We start from the raw sequence: 25,010 nt of genomic DNA, 5'->3' as shown, positions 1-25,010 counted from the left end.
GAGAGACAGAATTTATCAAGAACCCCCCACGACAGTAGAGGATATGCAACATCGTATTACTAAGACGTGTGCAGCAGCATCTGTAGAAACTCTACAATCTGTGCAACACTCTCTCATTACCCGTCTGTCATTTCGCTAGAATAAATATACATTTACAATTTTGAAAACTTAACTTTGCGTTGGACGTGTTACTTGTTTATTTTTGTGGATTGTGCATACTTTCCCATCGTGTGAGCCGCTGACACAGGCAGCGCGAGGTGCACGCTTGAGTCCCAGGAGGCGCTCTATCTGTGCGCTTCATTTATTTCAAGCGTCAACTTCGCTTCGCAGTTTCTCGGGATGTAGTTGACGTATTGCGATGGAACCAACGCCATTATTTTTGCGATTTTTCATGCTATTGATTGCATACGAAATACTAGGGCATGTCCATTTAAAAATACACAAGTTTGTGGCTCTGAGCACTATGGGACTGAACATCTATGGTCATCAGTCCCGTAGAACTTAGAACTACTTAAACCTAACTAACCTAAGGACATCACACAACACCCAGCCATCACGAGGCAGAGAAAAATCCCTGACCCCGCCGGGAATCGAACCCGGGAACCCGGGCGTGGGAAGCGAGAACGCTACCGCACGACCACGAGCTGCGGGCCACAAGTTTGTGTTGAAAATAGTATTTGTTTATGTTTTAAAATTTCGCATAACATTTGGTTTCCTAAGCTCCAGCCGTACGTTCATGCTGGTGAAAACCGTTTTTAGTATCTATTGTTGTTCCAGAGATATTTGAGGTGGCAGAGTTAGATGAGACACCCTGTATATACACACTCTTTCTCTCGCTCGTACACACACACACGCACACACACGTAGATAAACGTAACAGAAATGAATATATTTCGTTAAGTTGGCAACATGTAAGCAAACAAACGAAACAGTATAAGACAAAGTGAACTCACAGTACCTACGACTTTAAATCACAGTTTTCGATCAAATATCTGCAACTGGTGACAGAAGACTAATAGTGCTCCACAGAAATAAGGGCAAAAAATACGAAAATTGTGAAATAAGAAGTTCTGAACATGAAAACGTGTATGTGTTTCGTAAGTGAAGTTATAGTGCGACCTGCAACATGTGACCAGATGAGAGGAAATGCAGATGCCATCAAAAACCGCGAAGAACTGTACCTTTGGAAGTAATCGCCTATTTACGTAAAAAACGAGACGCGAACTGTTTTATAATCTACAAATATTACATTTCAAAACGAAACTGTATCATTCTAAATTCCACTGAAGATACCTTAAAGTACAAGGAGAAACGTGTCTGGAAGAAATAAAGTACAGTGCAACAATAAAAGGCGGTTTTTATTTGCAAAACGAATATGTTATCAGTTACGTACCCAAACATTAAGACTGCTTCCCAGCGCGAGACTAAATGCCGCCTGCTGGCGTCGCGGTCACGTTACACGGTAAGGAAAGTATGTTAGTATAGCGGCGGTACCGACTGCAAATACGACAATCCACTGATAAGTCACTTTCACAGATGGACGGTTGTTGCAGCACGGCACCTGAAAACGAGCATCGCGGGAATGGCGAAACTCGTCCGCTGTTCGCATCGAACTCTTGCCAGCATCTATGGAAACTGGTTGACAGGCACTGAAACCCGAGCGGGTGACAAAATGGAGATCGGAGACTTAACCGCTCTATGTAGCAGGGTAGTCAGTGATCTGTCGAAGATATGACGACAGAGTACAATGATGGTGCTGGCACTAATGCTCAACGCACAATGTTGAACATAGGGATCGTCAACAGACGACCTTTAAGTGTCCCCATCGTGACTCAACGACACCGTCATGTACGAATGCAGTGGGCACGGGATCATTGAGATATGGTAGTGTCAATGAAAACGTGTCGCTTGGGGTATAAATGACATTTTTTGTCAAACCAGATCAATTGTCGTCCACGGATACGCCGTCACCGAGGCGAATGGCTGCTCGAAACATGTACCACGATACGGACGTAGGCCGCTGGAGGGCAGTGTTTCACATTGGCTTTCGTGGGTTGTAGTAATCAAAGGCACCGTGGCAACTGCAGACTACGTGAACGTTATTGCGGACAATCTGCATCCCTTCAAGCTTTATGTCTTCCCCGACGGCGATGACAGCTTTAAGCACGATAACTGTCAGTGTCGCAAGGTCATAATCGTGATACAGTGCGTTGAGGAGCGTGATAGTTAACTCATATTGATGTCTTGGCCGCCAAATTCGCCTGACCTTAATCCAACGACAGACATCTGGGACACTATCGGGCGCCAGCTCTGCGCCCACAGATCGCGGGCCCGTAGTTTACGGAAATTGCGTGACCTGGGTGTAGACGTGTGGTGTCACATACTTCCGGAAACTTGCGAATCCGTGACACTAAGAATCGCTCGCTGCTGTTCCGCGTTCCATAGATGGCCAACACGCTATTAAGTAGGTGGTCATAATATTTCTGTTCATCAGTTTACGTGTAGAAGCATGTCATTTTTTAGTAAATGGATTTATTGGATTTGTTTCAATTGCAATGTGCAGAACAGATTACTACATGTCATCACTGTATGAAATGAAACAAAGTTGCGTTTCAAGATCGCTTTAAGGTCGAGGTGAATAGAGACGATGCAGGAACTCATATTAAAGTTTTAGCCATTCTTGATATCAGTGTAAGTTCATACTCCAAATATTTACAACAGAAACATACAGCGTGATTCTTATTAACGTTTAAAAACCCTCAAAGCGACGTAGAGGGCACTGAGAAAAGTAAATTAATACAAGACACATAGGGCCGCAAATGTCGGGAAATACCCCAAAAGAGGATGCCAAATGTTGAATATGTGACATCACCAGGTGCCGTATCTCGCAGCATAGGCAGGGTTGGGCTCGTCGCTAGTAGTGGACAGTACTACACATCGTTCCGCTAGAGTACTCTGTTTTCGTAAATGTCAACCGAATCATTTTTGTCTGGTATTTCAACTACTGCGAGCAGTAAGCGTATCACATCGGAAAGTGCATGAACGAAAACAGAGTACCCTAGCTGTGCGCCTATCTACGAGGGTAGGGTCGACAAGCCTAGTTGCTGCATGTGTGACGAGGTATGTCATCTTGTGAGGCCCTACAACCAACCTGTCTGCGTGCTAGACACTGTGGACCTACACCTGCAGTTACGATCTGTGATACGATTTCGTATGACAGCAGGAACATTCTCGTGGTTACCCCACGCACCGTGACTGCAAATCTGTACGTCAATGTGGTGATTCGACCTCCTGTGCTGCCATTCGTGAAAACCGCTCTTCCTGGAGGGGTTTTCCAAAAGGATAAAGCCCGCCCACATACCGCTGTTCAGTCCAACATGCCCTACAGGATGTGGACATGTTGCCTTGGCCTTCCACATCACCAGATCTGTCTTCAGTCGAGCACATATTGGACTCATCTGACGACAACTCCAGCGTCATGCACAAACAACATTAACCCTCCCTGTATTGACCGATCAAGTGGAACAGGCACGGAACTCCATCCCACAAACTGACATCCGGCACCAGTGCAACACAATGCGTGCACGTCTGCATGCCTGCATTCAACATTCTGGTAGCTTGAAATGGTTCAAATGGCTCTGAGCACTATGGGACTTAACTTCTAAGGTCAACAGTCCTCTAGAACTTATAACTACTTAAACCTAACTAACCTAAGGACATCACACACGTCCATGACCGAGGCAGGATTCGAACCTGCGACCATAGCGGTCGCTCGGTTCCAGACTGTAGCGCCTAGAACCGCTTGGCCACTCCGGCCGGCTTCTGGTAGCTACGCCGGTTATTAATGTACCAGCATTTCACATGTATAATTGCTTATCTCGCTCTTACATTAATCTGTTAACGTGCAATGTTAATCACTTAAAAATCCATACATTTCATTACGCTATATTAATTATATTTCGGTGTTGAGATTTTTTCCGTCAGTGCATATTCTTATAATGCGGCCCCCGTCATTATAAAATTATTTCCCGGGGCAGGTGCCTTTGACGGTGGCAGTTTTCTCCGTCGGAGGTTCTATTAGGGTCTTCGCTGACGATGCTGTTTTCTACAGAAAGAGTGCAACGCCAGCAAATTGGAGATAAATGCAGGAAGAGCGAGGAGGTTCGATCATTGTTATTGGGGCTGGTAGGTGACTTTGAATGTAAATAAATGTAATAATGTATTGCCCAGAAACGGGTGAAGATATCCGTAATTGTTCCATTGCTCTGCAGGTGATCAATCAGTGAAAACAATAACAAATGCAAAATATGTAGGAGTAACTGTCCGGAGCTACCGTTAGTGAAATGAATACATGTCCAAGCTGCAAGTGTCTAAGTTCCATAATAGAAATGTCTTCGTCAGGAGTTCCCACAACAGAATATATACTCTGATGGCCATTAAAATAAAAGCTTCACAAAAGAAAAAAAATAACGAAATTTTATTTACTGCGTGAGTACACTACAGTAACCCGCCTGGCTAGCCGCGTGGTCTAACGCACTGCTTCCCGAGTGCGAAGGCGTGCCAGTCCCCGGCACGAATCCACCCGGCGGATTAGTGTCGAGGTTTTCCATCTGCCTCGACGAATGCGGGCTGGTTCCCCTTATTCTGGCTGTTACACTATGGCAGCAGTTGCTGCAGAAACAACTATCTCCACGTACGTGTACATCATAATTACTCTACCATGCAAACATTTGGGGCACAATAACCCTGAGTTCGTTGTGGGGCGGCGGTGGGGTAGGTAGACTGCTGTGGTCTGTTGTGGGGTTGTGAACAACTGAGGTCTACGTCGGGACGAAGCCTCTCCGTCGTTTCTAGGTCCTTGGTTCAATACACACATACACTTACACTCACACTATAGTGGGAAGAATACAAGATTAAATCTGGAGCAAATTTGGATGTTTACAAAAGGGTTCAAATGGCTCTGAGCTCTATGGGACTTAACATCTGAGGTCATCAGTCCCCTAGAACTTAGAACTACTTAAACTTAACTAACCTAAGGACATCACACTCATCCGTGCCCGAGGCAGGATTCGAACCTGCGACCGTAGCAGCCTCGCGGTTCCTGACTGAAGCGCCTAGAACCGCATGGCCACCACGGCCGGCGGATGTTTACAGGGTGCGAAGTTTAGTACGCAGAGATGCCACCTCTGGCTGCAACAGTGACACTAACCTGGCTGAGAATCGAGTGGGAGTGACAGATATGGGAACATTACTCTATGTGGCTTCAGTGCTATTCCAGAATTCATGGTCAGTCGCGGTGGTCGAGCGGTTTTAGGCGCTTCAGTCTGGAACCACGCGACTGCTACGGTCGCAGGTTCGAATCCTGCCACAGGCATGGATGTGTGTGATGTCCTTAGGTTAATTAGGTTTAAGTAGTTCTAAGCTCTAGGGGACTGATGACCTCAGATGTTAAGTCCCATAGTGCTCAGAGCCATTTGAACCAAAATTCGTGATTCATATTGGCTGGTGCCCATGTTAGTTAAGGAGACAGCTAAGACAGGACACAGCCACCAGCCTTAATACACCAGAAATGTAGTAACGGCTACTGCCCAAATGACCAGCTGTGCAAACAAGAGGTGACCATGTTGTGTACCCGGTGGCACCTTATACCATCACCCAGATGTTGGACCCATATGACGATGACGAATGCAATCTGGCAGTCTCCATCCGTGTGTGGAGGCTCCGAAAAGAACAAATTTACCAGATTCCATTCGTCATCGTCATATGGGTCCAACATCTGGTGTGATGGTATAAGGTGCCACATGCACCGTGATGGTGTATTCAGAATCGGGACTTGACTAATAAGACAACGTGATGCACTTGTGTGTCTCTGCTATTGTGTACGACATCGTATATAATGGTTCAAATGGCTCTGAGCACTATGGGACTTAACATCTGAGGTCATCAGTCCCCTAGAACTTACAACTACTTAAACCTAACCAACCTAAGGACATCACACACATCCATGCCCGAGGCAGGACTCGAACCTGCGACCGTAGCGGTCGCGCGGTTGCAGATTGAAGCGCCTAGAACCGTTCGGCCACACCGGCCGGCGTATATAATGGTAAGGAGAGGTGAGCTACAGAGTGGTGCGGCAACTATCGTCGTAGGAGAGATCGACGGGAGCAGAAATGGTTAGCGAACAAATGAACGTAGTAAATAGAAGATTTACTTAACTTGTGTTTCTCAAACGTACGAAGACTCGTTGCAAATAATGCAGCAAGAAATGGAATCCAGCTATCACAATGACAATAAGGATAAGGCTCGCCATACTAAAGAAAAACGATGGTGCCGTAGCGAAGTCGCTCCAAGTGGAAGTAGGTCGAGTATCCGCCAGCGGCCGTCTTATATTGCGGTGGCAGGGCACTCTCAGAGCGAACAGCCACTGGAGGCGTGGCGCAGGGGACGCGCACTATCGGATCTGCCACCGCTACCGGCATCAGGAGGAAACTTGCAGTTCCATTACAAACTGTAGAACGCCAGTGGGGTGGTATCGACACGTGATACCACTCGTGTCACGGCCGCACCACTCTCGGCAAGCCTCTCTCAGTTGGCGCATCCAGAGAAGCCGCAAAAACGGTCACCGCGCTGGCAGTCCCTGGAGCTCCAGACGTGGTAGTACAGCCTATGTTGATACTTGTGCTGAAACAAGCCCATTTCCTGACTCGAGATATGTGAAGTGGCTGTACAATCCTACGAGGCCGAGCGAACAATGTAACTGTCATCTCTGATGTTAGTCGCGTGGAGCAGTTGAGACCCTGCACTGCGTTAAGCCCTCTTGAATCCATCGCTTCCATATTCACACGACGGTCATGGAATCCTGAACAATACGAGCAGCAATATTACGGAACGATAAACCTCAATCTAAATAGGTCACGATCCTATTGATTTGCAACACGTGCTGGTAGATGTTACTCTGTCTTACACGAAGCATAACACGATCTTCTCACAAACAACGAACTTTCAAGAGCGATTGTCGATGCCAATCCTGCTGCGTAATCTTACCTTATGCAGCGTGAGCATTAATAAAAACGATAAACTGTAGGGACGAATTCCTGACAGGAAATCGAGAAAAAGAGGTCCTATGAACATGTGTCCTGAAATTCATCACTTTCACGGCAGATGGCGCTAACGAATGAAAGCTCCTCTGACCGCGCGCTGTGTGTTCCTTGTGTACTGCACGCTGTGTGATTGACGTAGCTTACTGTAAGCAGCAGAATGGTCTGGTATTCATGTCGGGAACAAGCCTGGATGGCACTTATGTACGGCCAAGCAATGGAAACAGTTGAGAGGCAGCACGTCTATGCCAAAGCAAGCATCCTCACAGACACCAGCCACACCACACAACATTTCAAGCCATTTATGGGGGCTTGTGTGATCGTAGGTGCTTGCAGACAGACGAACTTGCAGGGAGACGGCGGAATGTACGTACACGAGATCTGGAGGACAGGGTTCTACAGGATATCGAGGCGAACCCCAGCACAGGCTCCAACCCAGTGGCCCGCCAACCTGGAGTAACCTAGAGTAAGTGCATCCTACGTGACTACTATCCCTATCATCTGCTACGAGCGCAAGGATTATCAGCAGCCGATTTCCCTCTGCGGGAAGGATTTCGTCGGTGGTTTTTGTACGAAACAATCACAATTGTGGGATTTCTGTTGTCAGTCCTCTTTACCGACGAAGCAACCTTTACCAAAACTGGCATCATCAATGTGCATAATCATCATCTGTGGGCTACAGACAATCCTCGGGGAATGGTGCAGGCGTCTCATCAACATCATTCCAGCATCAATGCGTGGGCAGGGATACTTGCAGAGCAAATACATTTACCGGTTATTGTTCCACAATGGTCCGCTGCTCGTGGTCTCGCGGTAGCGTTCTTGCTTCCCGAGCACAGGGTCCTGGGTTCGATTCCCGGCGGGGTCAGGGATTTTCCCTACCTCGAGATGACTGGGTGTTGTTGTGTCGTCTTCATCATCATAATTCATCCCCATTACGGTCGGAGGAAGGCAATGGCAAACCACCTCCACTAGGACCCTGCCTAGTACGGCGATGCGGGTCTCCCGCATCGTTCCCCTACGCTCTACCACGGAGTATGGGCCTTCATCATCATCATTCCACAATGCCGCGACGGAGGAACGTACCTGGACTTCCTGCAGAATACTCTGCCTGGGCTGCATGAGAATATGAGTTTGGCAATACGACAGGGTACGTGGTTTCTACAGGGACCGAGCACCATGCGCCGGCCTGTGTGTCCGAGCGCTTCAGTCTGGAACGGCGCGACCGCTACGGTCGCAGGTTCGAATCCTGCCTCGGGCATGGATGTGCGTGATGTCCTTAGGTTAGTTAGGTTTAAGTATTTCTAAGTTCCAGAGGACTGATGGCCTCAGATGTTAAGTCCCATAGTTCTCAGAGCCATTTGAACCGAGCACCATCCCACTTCCGCCTTGCAGTTCGCCGACACCTCAACAACATCTTCCCCCGACGTTGGATAGTACGCGGAGGTCCTGTAGCATGGCTTGCTAGATCACCGGACTAAAACCCCCTGGATTTTTACCTCTGGGGGCATCTGAAAAGCGTTGTGTATGCTGAATCAGTTCCTGATGTGCAGAACCTTCAACAGCGTGTTCACGACGTAAGTGACGCTATTCGGTGAGAGGCCGAAACGTGCGAAAGAGTGCATTGCATCTCATGGAGGCCGCGTTGAACATCTGTTGTGACATGGACGCGATGCAGCTCTTAAATGTGTTCCGGGACCATATGTTGTCGTTGCACGGACACCATCCATTTCCGGCCACGTGTCCATAGGGCCTTTTTTCCTCCGTTTCCATTCAGGAATCAGTCCTTGCAGTCTGTCGGTTTATTAATGTTCACCCTGTATACAATACGTAGATCTCGTTCCTCTTCCCAACTTTTATGTTGTATGCCGCTTTAATATTGTTGCCATTTTAGTGGTCAGAGGCGTAGTCTTCTTTCATAACAGAAACGTACATAACCAGAGGCTTAATTTAAATGAGCATCTGCCGTTTTTATCAATTCTCTGCGCGCCTCTTCTTCTGTCTCTACCTTTATGATTTACCTGCTTTTGCATTTCTACAAATTTAAATGCTTATTATAGAATAACCTGGCAAGTGGCATTGCCAGATGTAAAAATATGTTCACCACATAACCGTAAAGCAACATTCCACTTAACTTCGTATGTTTTGACCACTAGAAGTCTCTTTTACAACTGGGTGCTGAAAGTTGCCGTTGCTTTTTTAACTGTAGGTGGCATTTGCATTAGCAACCTAAGGGCATAAACCCAGAGGTCATACAACTAACATCTCTCTTCGGCCATATTTCGTCTATTGGAAGCTAAGTAAATGTCAGGTGTCCATCATTCGTATAAGGCTGCGACGAGAATGTAACTCTGCACATTTACAGTGATTAAAAATTCTACTTTCTGGGAGTTGTGATCAGGATCAAACTAACGGAGCCGATCTGAATCGTATAACAATGGCATGCACGAAGTACAAGGAAGCGCAAGAAGTAGTGTATAGGGAATTTGACGCACGGGGGTTTTCCCTACCTGCAAGTATTACCTCCGTACTCTACACATTCAATGTAAATAACTACTGCAATTTTGATAGCAGAATACTTAAAAGAGGAAAATATACAGATTTAAACTTTATGCCTCTTCATTCGAGTAATCGAATGGAAACAGCCCCTCGCTGGAATAATACGTTGTGACTTGGTACATTTAAAAAGAATAAGAACTTAATTTTGCATATGAAGGCTCAAAGCATATCGAATGAAATACTCCGTACACAACCATTCTAAGAATACACTTGTACGGAATATCCCCAGGATTATAATTAAATCTCCTTGGTATATTGTACACTACTGGCCATTAAAATTGATACACCACGAAGATGACGTGCTACAAACGTGAAATTTAACAGTCAGGAAGAAAATGCTGTGATATGCCAGTGATTAGCTTTTCAGAGCATTCACACAAGATTGGCGCCGGTGGCGACACATACAACGTGCTGACATGAGGAAAGTTTCCAACCGATTTCTCGTACACAAACAGCAGTTGCCCGGCGCTGCGTGGTGAAACGTTGTTGTGATGCCTCGTGTAAGGAGGAGAAATGCGTACCGTCACGTTTCCGACTTTGATAAAGGTCGGATTGTAGCCTATCGCGATTGCGGTTTATCGTATCGCGACATTGCTGCTCGCGTTGGTCGACATCCAATGACTGTTAGCAGAATATGGAATCGATGGGTTCAGGAGGGTAATACGGAACGCCGTGCTGGATCTCAACGGCCTCGTATCGCTAGCAGTCGAGATGACAGGCATCTTATCCGCATGGCTTAACGGATCGTGCAGCCACGTCTCGATCCCTGAGTCAACAGATGGGGACGTTTGCAAGACAACAACCATCTGCACGAACAGTTCGACGACATTTGCAGCAGCATGGACTATCAGCTCGGAGACCATGGCTGCGGTTACCCTTGAAGCTGCGTCACAGACAGGAGCGCCTGCGATGGTGTACTCAACGACGAACCTGGGTGCACGAATGGCAAAACGTCATTTTTTCGGATGAATCCAGGTTCTCTTTACAGCATCATGGTGGTCGCATCCGTGTTTGGCGACATCGCGGTGAACGCACATTGGAAGCGTGTATTCGTCTTCGCCATACTGGCGTATCACCCGGCGTGATGGTATGGGGTGCCATTGGTTACACGTCTCGGTCACCTCTTGTTTGCATTGACCGCACTTTGAACAGTGGACATTACATTTCAGATGTGTTACGACCCGTGGCTCTACCCTTCATTCGATCCCTGCGAAACCCTACATTTCAGCAGGATAATGCACGACTGCAATTTGGAGGTCCTGCACGGGCCTTTCTGGTTACAGAAAATGTTCGACTGCTGCCCGCCAGCAAACTCTCCAGATCTCTCACCAATTGAAAACGTCTGGTCAATAGTGGCCGAGCAACTGGCTCGTCACAATACGCCAGTCACTACTCTTGATGAACTGTGGTATCGTGTTGAAGCCGCATGGGCAGCTGTACCTGTACACGCCATACTGACGCATCAAGGCCGTTATTACGGCCAGAGCTGGTTGTTCTGGGTACTGATTTCTCAGGATCTATGCACGCAAATTGCGTGAAAATGTCAGATCTAGTATAATATATTTGTCCCATGAATACCCGTTTATCGTCTTCATTTCTTCTTGGTGTAGCAATTTTAATGGCCAGTAGCGTACTATCGACGTAGCTGAGCTTATTCTGTCAGCTTAATTTAAGCCAGTTTCACGTTGCATCTGTGCAGTTATAATGATTATTGGTTGTAAGGTCGATGTTGCCTAAAGTCAAAGTAAATAAATATGGAAACAATAAATAGAAATAAAAAATAAACATTATTTCGCTTCAAAAATGTCCGTTTACGTGCCAGACTAGTCTACTTCCGATTCTTCGCTGGCTATCATCTCGTATCTCCAGCACTTTGTTTATCAAACGCCAATTCTTCATCTTGTTTCGTCACTAACGGCTGAGACCCATTAGGACACATCTCGCTTCTTTCAGCAGTGAGATTAATTGCGCCGCGCAGTGGCCGCACGGTTAGACACACCATGTCACGCATTGCGCGGCCCCTTCCGGCGGAGGTTCGAGTCCTCCCTCGGGCGCGTGTGTGTGTGTGTGTGTGTGTGTGTGTGTGTGTGTTTTGTCCTTAGCGTAAGTTAGTTTAAGCAGTGTGTAAGTCTAGGGACCGATGACCTCAGCAGTTTGGTCCCTTAGGAATTCACACATTTGAACAGTTTTTGAGATTAACTGCATGTCTCTCTTCGGGGCTTCCCTCAGCGAAACATCATTACAACCTGTAGAAATGTCACATATTATCGTTCCATTTGACATTAATGAAGGGAGATACGCAAAGCAAACTGCTTTCTGTCATTTTGATCACTTAAACAAGCATTGACGTGCAGCAAACGTTGCTTAGCAATAACGTTTAGTAAGCTATATAATGTTTCCAATTTTAGATCTTATCAGTGCACAGACCCAGAATTTTGTGCTTTACGTCGGGTTAACCGTTTTCGTATTTTACTGTGCACTATTTGAGACCATCTATGTCAAATAATTCGTGAGACGTAAAAAATTCGAAACCCGTTCCATCCGCGTGTACATGCTGCAGAATAAACCACTTTTTCTACCTCGTGGGCTGTTTCGTGCGTTCCAGAACCTGACCACCGGTGCGGACACGAAACATGCCACGCGCGTTCATGCTAATACAGCTGGAGCAACAACAACTTGCTTTTTGTTTGTTGCCTGTTAAGGCAGTGGCTCAGGTGACTGTCCACTCGCTTAGTGCCCCTTCGACATGGAGCTCATTATGTTCGCTACATTCGTGTTAGAAAGGCATCGACCATCGAATGTGTGGTCAGCGATCTTCGCAACGCCTCTTGTCATCATCTCGCGGGTTGCACAACGCACTAAAGGTGACATGAAAACGGGACACGCACACTCGTCGTTAGTCGATATGGACTGCAGTTTGGGTACAAGAAGAAAATACGAGGTTAGTTATACCAGTCCGGCGTCATTAGCGAAAGGCATTTTGCTTTGTTAGAATTGAAACTCAGCTTATGTTTTGTAACGACACGTACTGTGCAACGTTTCTGAAACTGGGCTCGAATCTTGTAGGAGCAGAGCTTAAATTCCCTCCAATCACTCCAAAAAGGTTTTTCGTAGTGCATGTAAGTAATCTTAGGTGAATTTTGAGATAGTAGATTGAACAAAGGTATATCCATTATTCATCCTCGTCCTCTATCTCCATTTTCATCTCCACTGACTCTGTCTCAAAATGGTTCAAATGGCTCTGAGCACTATGGGACTTAACATCTATGGTCATCAGTCCCCTAGAACTTAGAACTACTTAAACCTAACTAACCTAAGGACAGCACACAACACCCAGCCATCACGAGGCAGAGAAAATCCCCGACCCCGCCGGGAATCGAACCCGGGAACCCGAGCTTGGGAAGCGAGAACGCTACCGCACGACCACGAGATGCGGGCGACTCTGTCTCGTCAGAGCGCCAAACTTCTTCGTAATCTAATAGTGCAATCACACGAAACAGTATAGAGAAACGGGAGGACAATAAATGACAAAAAATGAGAATGGTAGGAAGTTATAACCAATACAGAAATTTTTTTCTGCGTAACGAAGAGTTTAGATCGAGTATAGTTAGATGTCAGGGCCTATACTTATACCATTGGTTATGTACAGTAATAACTACTTTGTCGATGAAGTCCTCACCGATAAAGGTATTGCAGGTATATCTACAGACATCTTTAAAAATAATTACTTTGTGGTCAGCAGTTAAAAGACGATGACAGTGTTACGATTTTTATGTATTTGCGTGATATGTGATCGGTAATAATAAATATTAACGTATTAAATGCTCGTAGCTCGTGGTCTAGTAGTTGATCGCGGAGTCCTGGTTTTGACTACAGGTCAGGTCGGATTCATCTTGACTCGGAGACTGGGTGCTGTGTTGTCCCAATCATTTCATCTCGTCTTCACAGACGCGGAAGTCTTCTGAGTGTCGTCAAACAGAAAGGCTAACACCAGGGGACCGAACACCGTCAGACGGGAACCCTCTGCCAATGACGCAATACGATCATTTCAATTCATTTCAGTTTATTAAGTCACTATATTACCTATTCGGGATGAAATGTCACTATATTGACTTCAGTGCCCGGTGTAGGGTGGATGCGTTGTTGACATCTACAACAGCTGCAGATGGCGACATGCTCCCCTCCTTAGTTTTCCGCAACTCCTGCACACGCCTCCTGCTTCCATCGTATCACCAACTGCCTTACATCTGTGTGATTCTTGTTTCCTTTGGAGTAACAGAGGACACACACACAGTTACCGAAATCTGCCACAACACGACATGGGGCTGTTCTAGGATACTCCTTCCCTTGGAACCTCCGTTTCGTGGTCACACTTCTGTTTGTTTATCACTGACGACACAAATAGTGTTCCGTATAAAGACAGTGAATCTGTCAAAGTTTCTCTTAAACATACACTCCTGGAAATGGAAAAAAGAACACATTGACACCGGTGTGTCAGACCCACCATACTTGCTCCGGACACTGCGAGAGGGCTGTACAAGCAATGATCACACGCACGGCACAGCGGACACACCAGGAACCGCGGTGTTGGCCGTCAAATGGCGCTAGCTGCGCAGCATTTGTGCACCGCCGCCGTCAGTGTCAGCCAGTTTGCCGTGGCATACGGAGCTCCATCGCAGTCTTTAACACTGGTAGCATGCCGCGACAGCGTGGACGTGAACCGTATGTGCAGTTGACGGACTTTGAGCGAGGGCGTATAGTGGGCATGCGGGAGGCCGGGTGGACGTACCGCCGAATTGCTCAACACGTGGGGCGTGAGGTGTCCACAGTACATCGATGTTGTCGCCAGTGGTCGGCGGAAGGTGCACGTGCCCGTCGACCTTAGACCGGACCACAGCGACGCACGGATGCACGCCAAGACCGTAGGATCCTACGCAGTGCCGTAGGGGACCGCACCGCCACTTCCCAGCAAATTAGGGACACTGTTGCTCCTGGGGTATCGGCGAGGACCATTCGCAACCGTCTCCATGAATCTGGGCTACGGTCCCGCACACCGTTAGGCCGTCTTCCGCTCACGCCCCAACATCGTGCAGCCCGCCTCCAGTGGTGTCGCGACAGGCGTGAATGGACGGACGAATGGAGACGTGTCGTCTTCAGCGATGAGAGTCGCTTCTGCCTTGGTGCCAATGATGGTCGTATGCGTGTTTGGCGCCGTGCAGATGAGCGCCACAATCAGGACTGCATACGACCGAGGCACACAGGGCCAACACCCGGCATCATGGTGTGGGGAGCGATCTCCTACACTGGCCGTACACCACTGGTGATCGTCGAGGGGACACTGAATAGTGCACGGTACATCCAAACCGTCATCGAGCCCATCGTTCTACCATTCCTAGACCGGCAAGGGAACTTGCTGTTCCAACAGGACAATGCACGTCCGCATGTATCCCGTGCCACCCAACGTGCTCTAGAAGGTGTAAGTCAACTACCCTGGCCAGCAAGATCTCCGGATCTGTCCCCCATTGAGCATGTTTGGGACTGGATGAAGCGTCGTCTCACGCGGTCTGCACGTCCAGCACGAACGCTGGTCCAACTGAGGCGCCAGGTGGAAATGGCATGGCAAGCCGTTCCACAGGACTACATCCAGCATCTCTACGATCGTCTCCATGGGAGAATAGCAGCCTGCATTGCTGCGAAAGGTGGATATACACTGTACTAGTGCCGACATTGTGCATGCTCTATTGCCTGTGTCTATGTGCCTGTGGTTCTGTCAGTGTGATCATGTGATGTATCTGACCCCAGGAATGTGTCAATAAAGTTTCCCCTTCCTGGGACAATGAATTCACGGTGTTCTTATTTCAATTTCCAGGAGTGTATTTACATATATACAATGCAGTGCTTAATAAAGTGAGAAGTGGACCATTAAATATGATTTACAGGGTGACAATTATTGAACTACATAAAAAAACGTAAATTAGTTACAAACTACGGCGTGCAGACACTTTATTCAACATATAAACGTCGCTACAGATATTCGGATTTAGGTTATGGTGTAACTGATATGCCTACCATCATTTTCGATGATGTGGCGCAGACGAATAGTGAAATTCTGCTGGACCCGCTGAAGTACCGGAACATCAGTGCTGTCGATGACTTCCTGAATGGCTGTTTTCAGCTCAGCGATGGTTTTGGGACTATTGCTTTGCACCTTGTCTTTAATATAGCCCCAAGAAAAGGAGTCGCATGTGTTCAGATCTGTAGAACCGAGGTGCATGCCAGTGGCCTCTGGCTACCCCAGAGCCAGAATGCGGTCCCCAAAGTGCTCTTCCAGGACATCAGACACTCTCCTGCTTCGACGGGGTCGAGCTCCGTCTTGCATGGCCCACATCTTGTCGATATCAGGGTCACTTTAGATAATGGGGATGAAATCATCTTCCAAGACCTTCACGTGCTGTTCAGTAGTCGCCGTGCCATCAAGGAATATCGCACCGATTATTCCGTGACACTGTAAACCACACAGTCACCCGTTGGGGGTAAAGAGTCTTCTCGATCGCGAAATGCGGTTTCTCAGTCCCCCAAATGCACCGATTTTGCTTATTGACGAACCCATCCAAATAAAAGTGGGCTTCGTCACTAAACGAAACCAACAAGGCGCGTGCGCATGCGCATACTAATACCCATCATCCCCTGCGGCCAACCGTGCAGTTTGAATGTCCCAACGCTAACCGTTCAGAAGTTATGACGATTTTATTTCATATTGTTCAATAACTGTCACCATGTAACATTTAGGTGAACTAGTGTAAATTTAATAAACGAACTATATGACTAATTTTCAACAGCCTGGAATATGTGACGACCACTTGTAAGACGACTCCATTTGACATTCCAAGGTTGTGGGAATGTTTTCCACCAAGTTCATAAAATTCGTTTCAGGCTCTGAGCACAATGGGACTTAACATCTGAGGTCATCAGTCCCCTAGAACTTAGAATTACTTAAACCTAACTAACCTAAGGACATAACGCACATCCATACCCGAGGCAGGATTCGAACCTGCGACCGTAGCGGTCGCGTGGTTCCAAACTGAAGCGCCTAGGACCGCACGGACACACCGGCCGGCAAAATTCGTTTCAGTAATTACAACAGAAAGATGTAACTTGCGGAACATATCAAGAATATGACAGGCTGTGTTGAATTAAAATATTCTCATAATCGACCTCAGAGTTATTTGGTAACAAGATAAATTACGCAGGACAGGGGCAAGACTGCTGGCAAAGTACCGACGCACGGCTTCGAATTCTATACAAAATTTTCTTATCCGCAGACGTTTGTCCGTCAACGTACAAAATTTTGCTTCATACCACTACACTGTACTTCTTGTCACTGTTCTCAAATGGTTCAACACGTTAGATAAAAAGCTTCTCAGGTGATCTGCGACCATCTTTGGCACTAAATGGCAATGCACTTGTCTTAGTCGCTAAAATAATATTTTTATTTATCATTTTATGACGGGTTTTCGGGAAAACCCTATCATCAGATCAGTTAAAATCTACACAGAGCACTTCTTCGCTTGCTTCTCCCTTCCGCAACATCATCTGTTCGTAAGGTTATGAAAGGGACAAGATATTTTGTATTGATTTTAACAGATCTGATGATGAGGTTCTCACGAAATGCATCATGAGATGATAAATAAATACAAATTTGGCGATAAAGACAAATGTATTAGCATTTAATGTTTTGATACATGCTTTTGTTTACTTTTATGCAGCTTTAAAGATATACTTCGATTTTACTCTCCGTGGTGTGTACACTGTTTTATCGTTTGTGACTAGTTAAAATTGTATGTCGACCCGGAATCTTGAAGTTGAATCTTGAAAGTAGCTTAATTATAACACTACAGACAGTGTACGGCCGCCATCCGCGCACAGTTTTAACCAATCTTTTTCACCAGGCGAGCAGCCGTCGAGTGCTTAAAAGTGCTGCTGCAGCGATGTGTCTACGAACCAGACAGTGGCACTCACTCAGTTACTTCATATTTTTACCCTTCAACACACATAACGCAGCAGTTCAAGCAACATGTTCCACTTCCAAGAAAAATTGCTTTGAAACGACATTCGTCATGGACACCTATGCACGATTTCAAGAAGAAATTTCACAGTTGTCTGCTCTGTGCTTCTTCATTAGAAAGATTGGAATTCCAGTCATTAAAAAATCCTACGCATTCATTTGAAGACTTTAACATACGGCTTAGAGCCTCACTGTTGATGACAAAGGATATTATAGAAATACTGCGTATGTTAATAGTTTCTTTCTAGTTATTTTATATCGATGACAATTTTTCATAAAAAGTGTTTGGCTTTCTCTTTGTAGCTCGAAATTTTGGATGCTATCTCGTTCTTATTACCAAGAACCATCGCTGGTACCTGGAATTAGATGGTTAAAGAAAGATGAAGGTTTGACAGTATTACTGAATTGCATCATGAAAAGCTTCATTCTCAGCGAAACGATTACACTTTTTGATTATTGGGTTTCACAGACGAGGGTAAAATGTAATTTACGTGCGGGAATGGCCCATACTTCTTTCGGAAGACACGTGTTTGAATGAAGGAAGCAAGATTAATGTTTAACGTCCTGTCGCCATCGAAGTCATTAGAGATTCAGTACAACTTCGGAATGTTTAAAGAACGTGGAAGGAAATAGGCCGTGCCCTTAGAAAGGAACAATCCCGGCATTTGCCTTGAGCTATATAGGGAAATTGTGGAAAAGCTAAATCTTGGTGGCCGGACGTGGATTTGAACTATCGTCCTCCCGAAAACGAGTCTAGTGTTACTGCGCCACTTCGCTCGGTAACATGTATTTGAGATACTGCTGTTTAACACTTGGCATTTAATGCTAGTTCCAGTTCCAGTTTTGAACGCCACTTGATACGGCAGCGGTTGTCACGCAAGAAACGATGGACGAGCTGTCTCCCTGTAAGGTCAAACAGCGATAACTGACGTGAACATCTGCAACACTTATTGACCGCGGGTCTGCGCTCACAGGTTCAAGCGTCGGTAGAGTTTCAAAATAGAAGCTTAATCGATTGAGATGCACGTTGTTACGCATGTAACTCGCTAGGATTGCCTGTAGCATTACGCAACTGGCTCATAGAACCGACTGACCATATGGCACACCAACTAAACTGCACCTGGGCATCTGGGAGAGTATGTGAGTTTAGATTTAAAGGAACAAGGGAATGAAGTAATAAAACTTATACAAGCGCAAAAGAACTTCATTGTGAAATAAAGACAAAACAGTAACCGAAGTAACGGCTATCTGTTCGAAAGTGCACATGTTCATATATTTGTGAAATCGCTATCTGGTGCCGGGTAACAGTCAGAAGCGTATTTGTACAGCCCATGCGTTACAACGTGCTTGAATGCTCCTTGGCATGCTACACACAAGAAGGTCGAGACGTGCCAGCTGGGGTCATCCAGTGCGAGAATAAGGGTCTTCCGGCAAAGCAATGCGAGTTACACGTTGTCATAGCCACGTTCAGTCAAGTTTATATCATCAGATAATGTAGGCCACTTCATTCGGCTCATTCCTGCGTTCTGGAGGAGTTTCCGCGAGTTGGGCGTGGTGTTCTCGTGCATTATGGACCTGAAAGAAGAGTCATCGCCGAAATGTTGACTGCACGGCTAGACAATAAGTTGGAAGAGCCTCTCCCGATACTGCACAGTCGCGAAACTACTCTCGATAACGATACTTGTCTGAAACGTAACTGGCTCACTCCGAAGATAGCTGGAAGGACAGCAACCGAAACATCAGTGGAAGCGTTGTGATCTGCACGGCTCTAGTCCCGGAATTTAAGAATTACTATCTTTTTATGCGCGGCTTCGGCCACGCATGGCCCAATATCTCTTATATCTACCCACTACTCATCTCCATGTTACACATTCCCCCCCTATCCCTCTCTCTGTCCATCCGTTCCTCCCCCTCTGTCTGTTCATCTCCTCCTCCTCCACTCTCTTCGCATCTTTTCGTTCCCCCCTCTCACCTTCTATCCCCTTCTGTCCCTCTCTCTGTCCATCTTCTCCTCCCCTATCTCTCTTTCCATCTCTTCCGTTCCACATATCTCTGTCCATCTCATCTTCTCCCTCCCCTCCCCCCCTCCCCACTCTCTCTCCATTCGGCGACACAAAGGGCACTTGGCCACCCTCTACCAGTAATGTTGCCAAGTCCAGATTAACATACTCACGCCGTGAAGATATGGGATGAGGCCAGGAAAGAAAAAAAAATGCTCAATTTTTGCCTGTCACTATACGTCCTTTCAGCTAACCCAAACGTAGTATATCATCATACTGTTCCTTCTCCTTCAGCAACTGATTAAAATGGTAGGAACACATTTTATATACACAACGTCTGCTCCGCACACTTACACCCATGTCGCATGCCCTCTCATCGCTTTTTTTCCCAATATGTAACAAAAATTGATGTTGGTCCATTATTTGACTACACTGTGACACAAGTCTTCGTGCCCACTACGTTTGACAGGATGTGGTTCGTAAGTTCCCTTCAGGGTAGAGTATCAACGTCGCTTACGCCCCTCTGCATGTTTCTGGGTGTGAACGCCCACACATGCAACTGTAACACACGTTGGAAAAGATATAGCAGTCCATCCAACAAAATAATTTAAATGCACTTCACAGCTCAAAGGAAACTACATCAGTGAAAGAGAAATGTGAGCATCTCAAAATACACTGGGTAGAAACGTTAGCCGTGAATTAGGAACCGACAGTAGGCAGTAAAACCAAAGAGTCCAATTGTGAATGGAGGAAACGTCGTGTACTATGTATTAAATTTTGAGCACATAACAGTTGGTTTCGGCTTGTTGAAAGACTAGGCTGTTGTTTCGCGCATCGCACGAGGTTAGTAAACATTGTACACATGGCTGGGCGGTGCAGAAAAACAATTCGCACAATATATTGAAATTCAATGAGGTGATATTGTAGCCATACGAGAGGTTTCATTGACCTTCTGAGAAAGCTGGAAAGGTTCCTCTGTAAAGAACACAGGCAGTTTCCTGCCCCAACCTTCCATTATCCGAGCTAGCTCACCGTCTTCAATGACATCGCCCAAATCGTAACATTCACTTCTTCCAAAAAATTAGCCAAATATTTTGATGTGAGGTGTTAGCTGACTATCACTATTATTACCGGTGTTCCGTAGGAGGCACACAGGTTCTGTGTGTTGGCTGTAAACGGCAGTGGTGCACAAATTGTCGGCTCGATTGCCGTGTCAGGTGAGCTGTCGTTGTCGGTTGCTCGACGTTAGCAGGACAAATAGGGAGCCAAGCTGCAGGTACAATGCAGGAAGCCGGGCTGCGATGAAGACCGCCGTTTGTCTGGATTTACATCGATATCTAACATCGCACGGCACCGTACGGAGATCACCGCTATTGTCCACCTGTCGTTAAAGCCCCAACGGAGTTACAGTTTTTCTGATTTTCCCGTCGCAGTCATATCGTGAAATGTGTATGGAAGCTTGTAATATGTTGCCTCACTTCTTCGAACGTACGTCGTCGTAATGTTAAGAGTAATCGTCGTGATGTAGAACAGTTCCTTGGAACGTCTGCCAATGGAGTTTGATGACCTTCTTCGTAATGCATACTTATATCAATATGATGTCTGTTCTTTCGGACATGTATAAGTATATAGTTCAGGCAATACCGGCCATGACCTTCTTCTTCTGTGCGGATGCACCCATATTCCCCGAACTCTTACGGGACATTGTAATTATGTCTTCCAAGAGTAATGAGTGTGTTGGGGTGGGACACTACGAATGTAGTGAGTGGACATACAAGGTGAGACTGTGGGTCTCGCGGGAGGCGTGCGCGAGATAGTCCCTGCAGTCGCACTATCCTCTGTGCCCTCGGTGGCTCAGATGGATAGAGCGTCTGCCATGTAAGCAGGAAATCCCGGTTTCGAGTCCCCGTCGGGGCACACATTTTCACCTGTCCCCGTTGATATATATCAACGCCCGTCAGCAGCTGAAGGTATTAATGTATTTCTAATTTCGTTCTTCGTAATACTCTCACTCTTATAGGATGAACCCATGACAGAATGCGATGCTCTTCTTAGGCAATTGTCAATCTCCTTACGCTTCATCTCAGTACAGCCCACTTTTGATGACGTACTGAAAGACTCTGTCGGACGTATGAATGGAGCAAAATTGTGTTCAGTGATGAGAGCGGATTCTCTCTTGGCGCCATTGACGGTCGTCATTCAGGACGGTAGCAACTAACGGAGTATTTCTGCCAGAGACATTCCGGAACAAGAACGGGAATCTTGCAGTGTAGAGCCACCAAGTGAAAAAGCCTTCCTTTTTGTAGAAGGTACACTGAACAATGGAGGCTACAGCGAGAAAATCGTACTTCTAATTCTATTGTTAGCAACGGCCTTGCCGCAGTGGATACACCGGTTCCCGTGAGATCACCGAAGTTAAGCGCTGTTGGGCGTGGCCGGCACTTGGATGGGTGACCATCCAGCCGCCATGCGCTGTTGCCATTTTTCGGGGTGCACTCAGCCTCGTGATGCCAATTGAGGAGCTACTCGACCGAATAGTAGCGGCTTCGGTCAAAAATACCATCATACCGACCGGGAGAGCGGTGTGCTGACCCCACGCCCCTCCTATCCGCATCCTCCTCTGAGGATGACACGGCGGTCGGATGGTCCCGGTAGGCCACTCGTGGCCTGAAGACGGAGTGCATTGCATGCAATTCTATTGTTACCCTTGCAGCGCTCTTCCTTCAGGACAATACGCGTACACAAACTTACCACATTACCCAATGCTATCCCCAGATTGTTGGTAAACTTCATTGTCCCGTTTGGTAACCACATTTGGCGTCTCGAGAAACCTGTCGCGTAATGGGGAAGCGTCTGGCCCGAGGTGCATACCGGCAACATACCGACACCATCGCGACAACAGGAGCAAGTAAAGTGGATACTAGAGTTGTGTGCAAAACTTAGGGGTGAAAGTAGCTTTCGCATGATGTGTCACTGCCAAGTAACATAGCTCGATGAAACTTGGACCGTACATAGAAATGAGACGAACTGAAATGACATACTTATTCGAAGACAATAATTACACAGAAGTCACCCCGATTCTCGATGGTCCCCTGGACATTACAAAACGCAGAATATGATTTTTAACAGGGTGTTCGATGACCACGGACGCCAAAGCATTCTCTGCAACGTGCTCCCATGCTGCGGCAGGGCGTTGCATTCCTCCACCAGCGCGGTTCACAGCTCCTGGGTGGTCGTTGGTGCATTAGGACGTGCTACAATACTTCTCCTCAACGCATACCACACACATTTGATGGTATTTACATCGGGGGAACTCTCAGGCCAGTCCATTCGCTGAATATGCTCTCGTTCCGACGTTCCCCCTCCACCTGCGCTGTTCGATGCGGCTGCGCCTTATCATCCGTAAAAAATGGATTCAGTGCTGAATGCACCCCCGAAAAGAGGCAGATGGTAAAGGAGTAGAGTATCGCAATGACGTTGATTGGTGAGTGTACCATAACAACGGTACCACCAAAACGATCATGTTCGACAATGTTCCTGGGTACGTCACGTGTTCCCACCTCTCTCTGAATCAGGATACTCTAATATGATCGCTTAGGCCGCCCAGGTGTGCTTTGGGGAGGCATAATGTTGTATGGGTGGACTGACTTCCAAATCACTGAACACGGTACACTCACCAGTCAACGTTACTGTAACACTAAACTCCTCTCCCATATGCGTCTTTTCAGTTGTGTGTTTGTACATTCCTCTCTGACTTCATTTTTACGGAGGACAATGCGTGATTATATCGCGCAACGTAGGTGGACGAGCTCTCGGAACGAGAGGATGGATATTTGGCGAATGGACTGGCCTGCCCATTCCTCCGACTTAAATCCCATCTAGCACGAGTGGGATGCGTAGGGGAGACGTATTCCAGCAGCTTGACATGCACCAGTGATCTTCCAGCAGTTGTCAGCCACCCTGATGGAGGAATCAGACGCCCTACCACAAGAATTCCTTACCAGCCTCGTGGTCCACATGGCAGCACGTTGTAGAGCATGCATTGCCGTCCCTGGTGATCACACACCCCATTAAGAACCGTGACGTGCCTTTTGTAATGTCCAAGGGACCATCGAGAATGGCGCTGACTTTTGTGTAATTATTGCCTTTCAATGAAAGTGTCACTGCTGTTCATCCCATTGCGTATTTTTATCAGTTGCCTTCTGGACCGTACTGTACTGTACTTAAATGTAGCGGTTCTTTGTATGTACGGTTTAAGGTTAATCGAGTTATGTTATTTGGCAGTGATACATCGTGCGAAAGCTACCTTCGTCTTTAAGTTTTGCACACCACTGTGATATCCACTCTACTTCCTCCTGTTGTCGCGTCGGTGACGAGATGTTTCCGGTATTCACCTCGGACCAGACGCGATCCCATTACGTACCAGGTATGTCGAGACGCAAATGTGGTGACCAAACGGACACTGCAGTTGACCAACAATTTGGGAACACCATTGGGTAACGCGAGAAGCTCGTGTACAGGCATTGTCCCGAAGGACGAGTACCGCGAGAATTGCAACAGAATTAGAAGTATAAAACATGAAGGGATATAAGTGTCCGCAATAATATTCGCGTAATTCGTAGATGTCGTACAGCCTTAGATTAATACTACAGGTCTCTTGGAAGCCCGGGTGAATGTCCGAGGAGACGTATTCCAGCAGCTTCACGTGCACCAGTGATGTTCTAGCAGTTGTCAGCCACCCTGATGGAGGAATCAAACGCCGTACCACAAGGGTCCCTTGCTGTCGTAATTGACGATGTCGTCAGATCGACGTGGGAACACGTAGGGATCGTTTTTGCGGAGTCCGGTGTTTAACAATTAGTGGTGAACAGACTGCTCCGAAAGAAACACTTGTGGCTGCGCGATCGTTGTACTCTGCCCACCTGTCCTGCTTTACAGAGCAGCAAGCCTTATACTTGTACGTTCTGGGATGAGGCGTTGACGTCTACCACCTTGTCGCCCACCCGTGTTTTCAGTGCCCTTCAATCGCTTTTCATAGATGCTCACGACAGTAGCACGTGAACAGCGGACTAATTTCGTCGTTTTCGAGAAGCTTGTTCGCAGGCGAGCCATAACAATCTGTCCTTTGTCAGAGTCGTTTATTTATGTGGATTTCCGCATTTGCGTCCCGTATCGTCGCTAGAATGATTCTACAGTCTTTATTGTTGTTTCAGTTCCCCACAACGGGGGTGGGCTGCCAGCGGATAAAAACTACTCTTCCGCCAAGAGTCACATAAACTGTATTTATAG

The 25,010-nt window shown here is 46.8% G+C and overlaps 1 protein-coding gene and 1 pseudogene across 1 annotated transcript in view; both read left to right on the top strand.

Annotated features, from left to right (window-relative positions):
- The window catches only part of LOC124556526 (polypeptide N-acetylgalactosaminyltransferase 16-like), a 582,211-nt gene that overhangs the window by 258,101 nt on the left and 299,100 nt on the right, over positions 1-25,010 (top strand). The gene's annotated exons all lie outside the window — the stretch shown is intronic.
- On the top strand, positions 22,086-22,202 carry LOC124556956 (annotated as a pseudogene).

The sequence above is a fragment of the Schistocerca americana genome, chromosome X, assembly GCF_021461395.2.
Source record: "Schistocerca americana isolate TAMUIC-IGC-003095 chromosome X, iqSchAmer2.1, whole genome shotgun sequence".
NCBI classification, from domain to species: Eukaryota; Metazoa; Arthropoda; class Insecta; order Orthoptera; family Acrididae; genus Schistocerca; species Schistocerca americana.
This window is presented reverse-complemented; position numbering and strand designations above follow the sequence as displayed.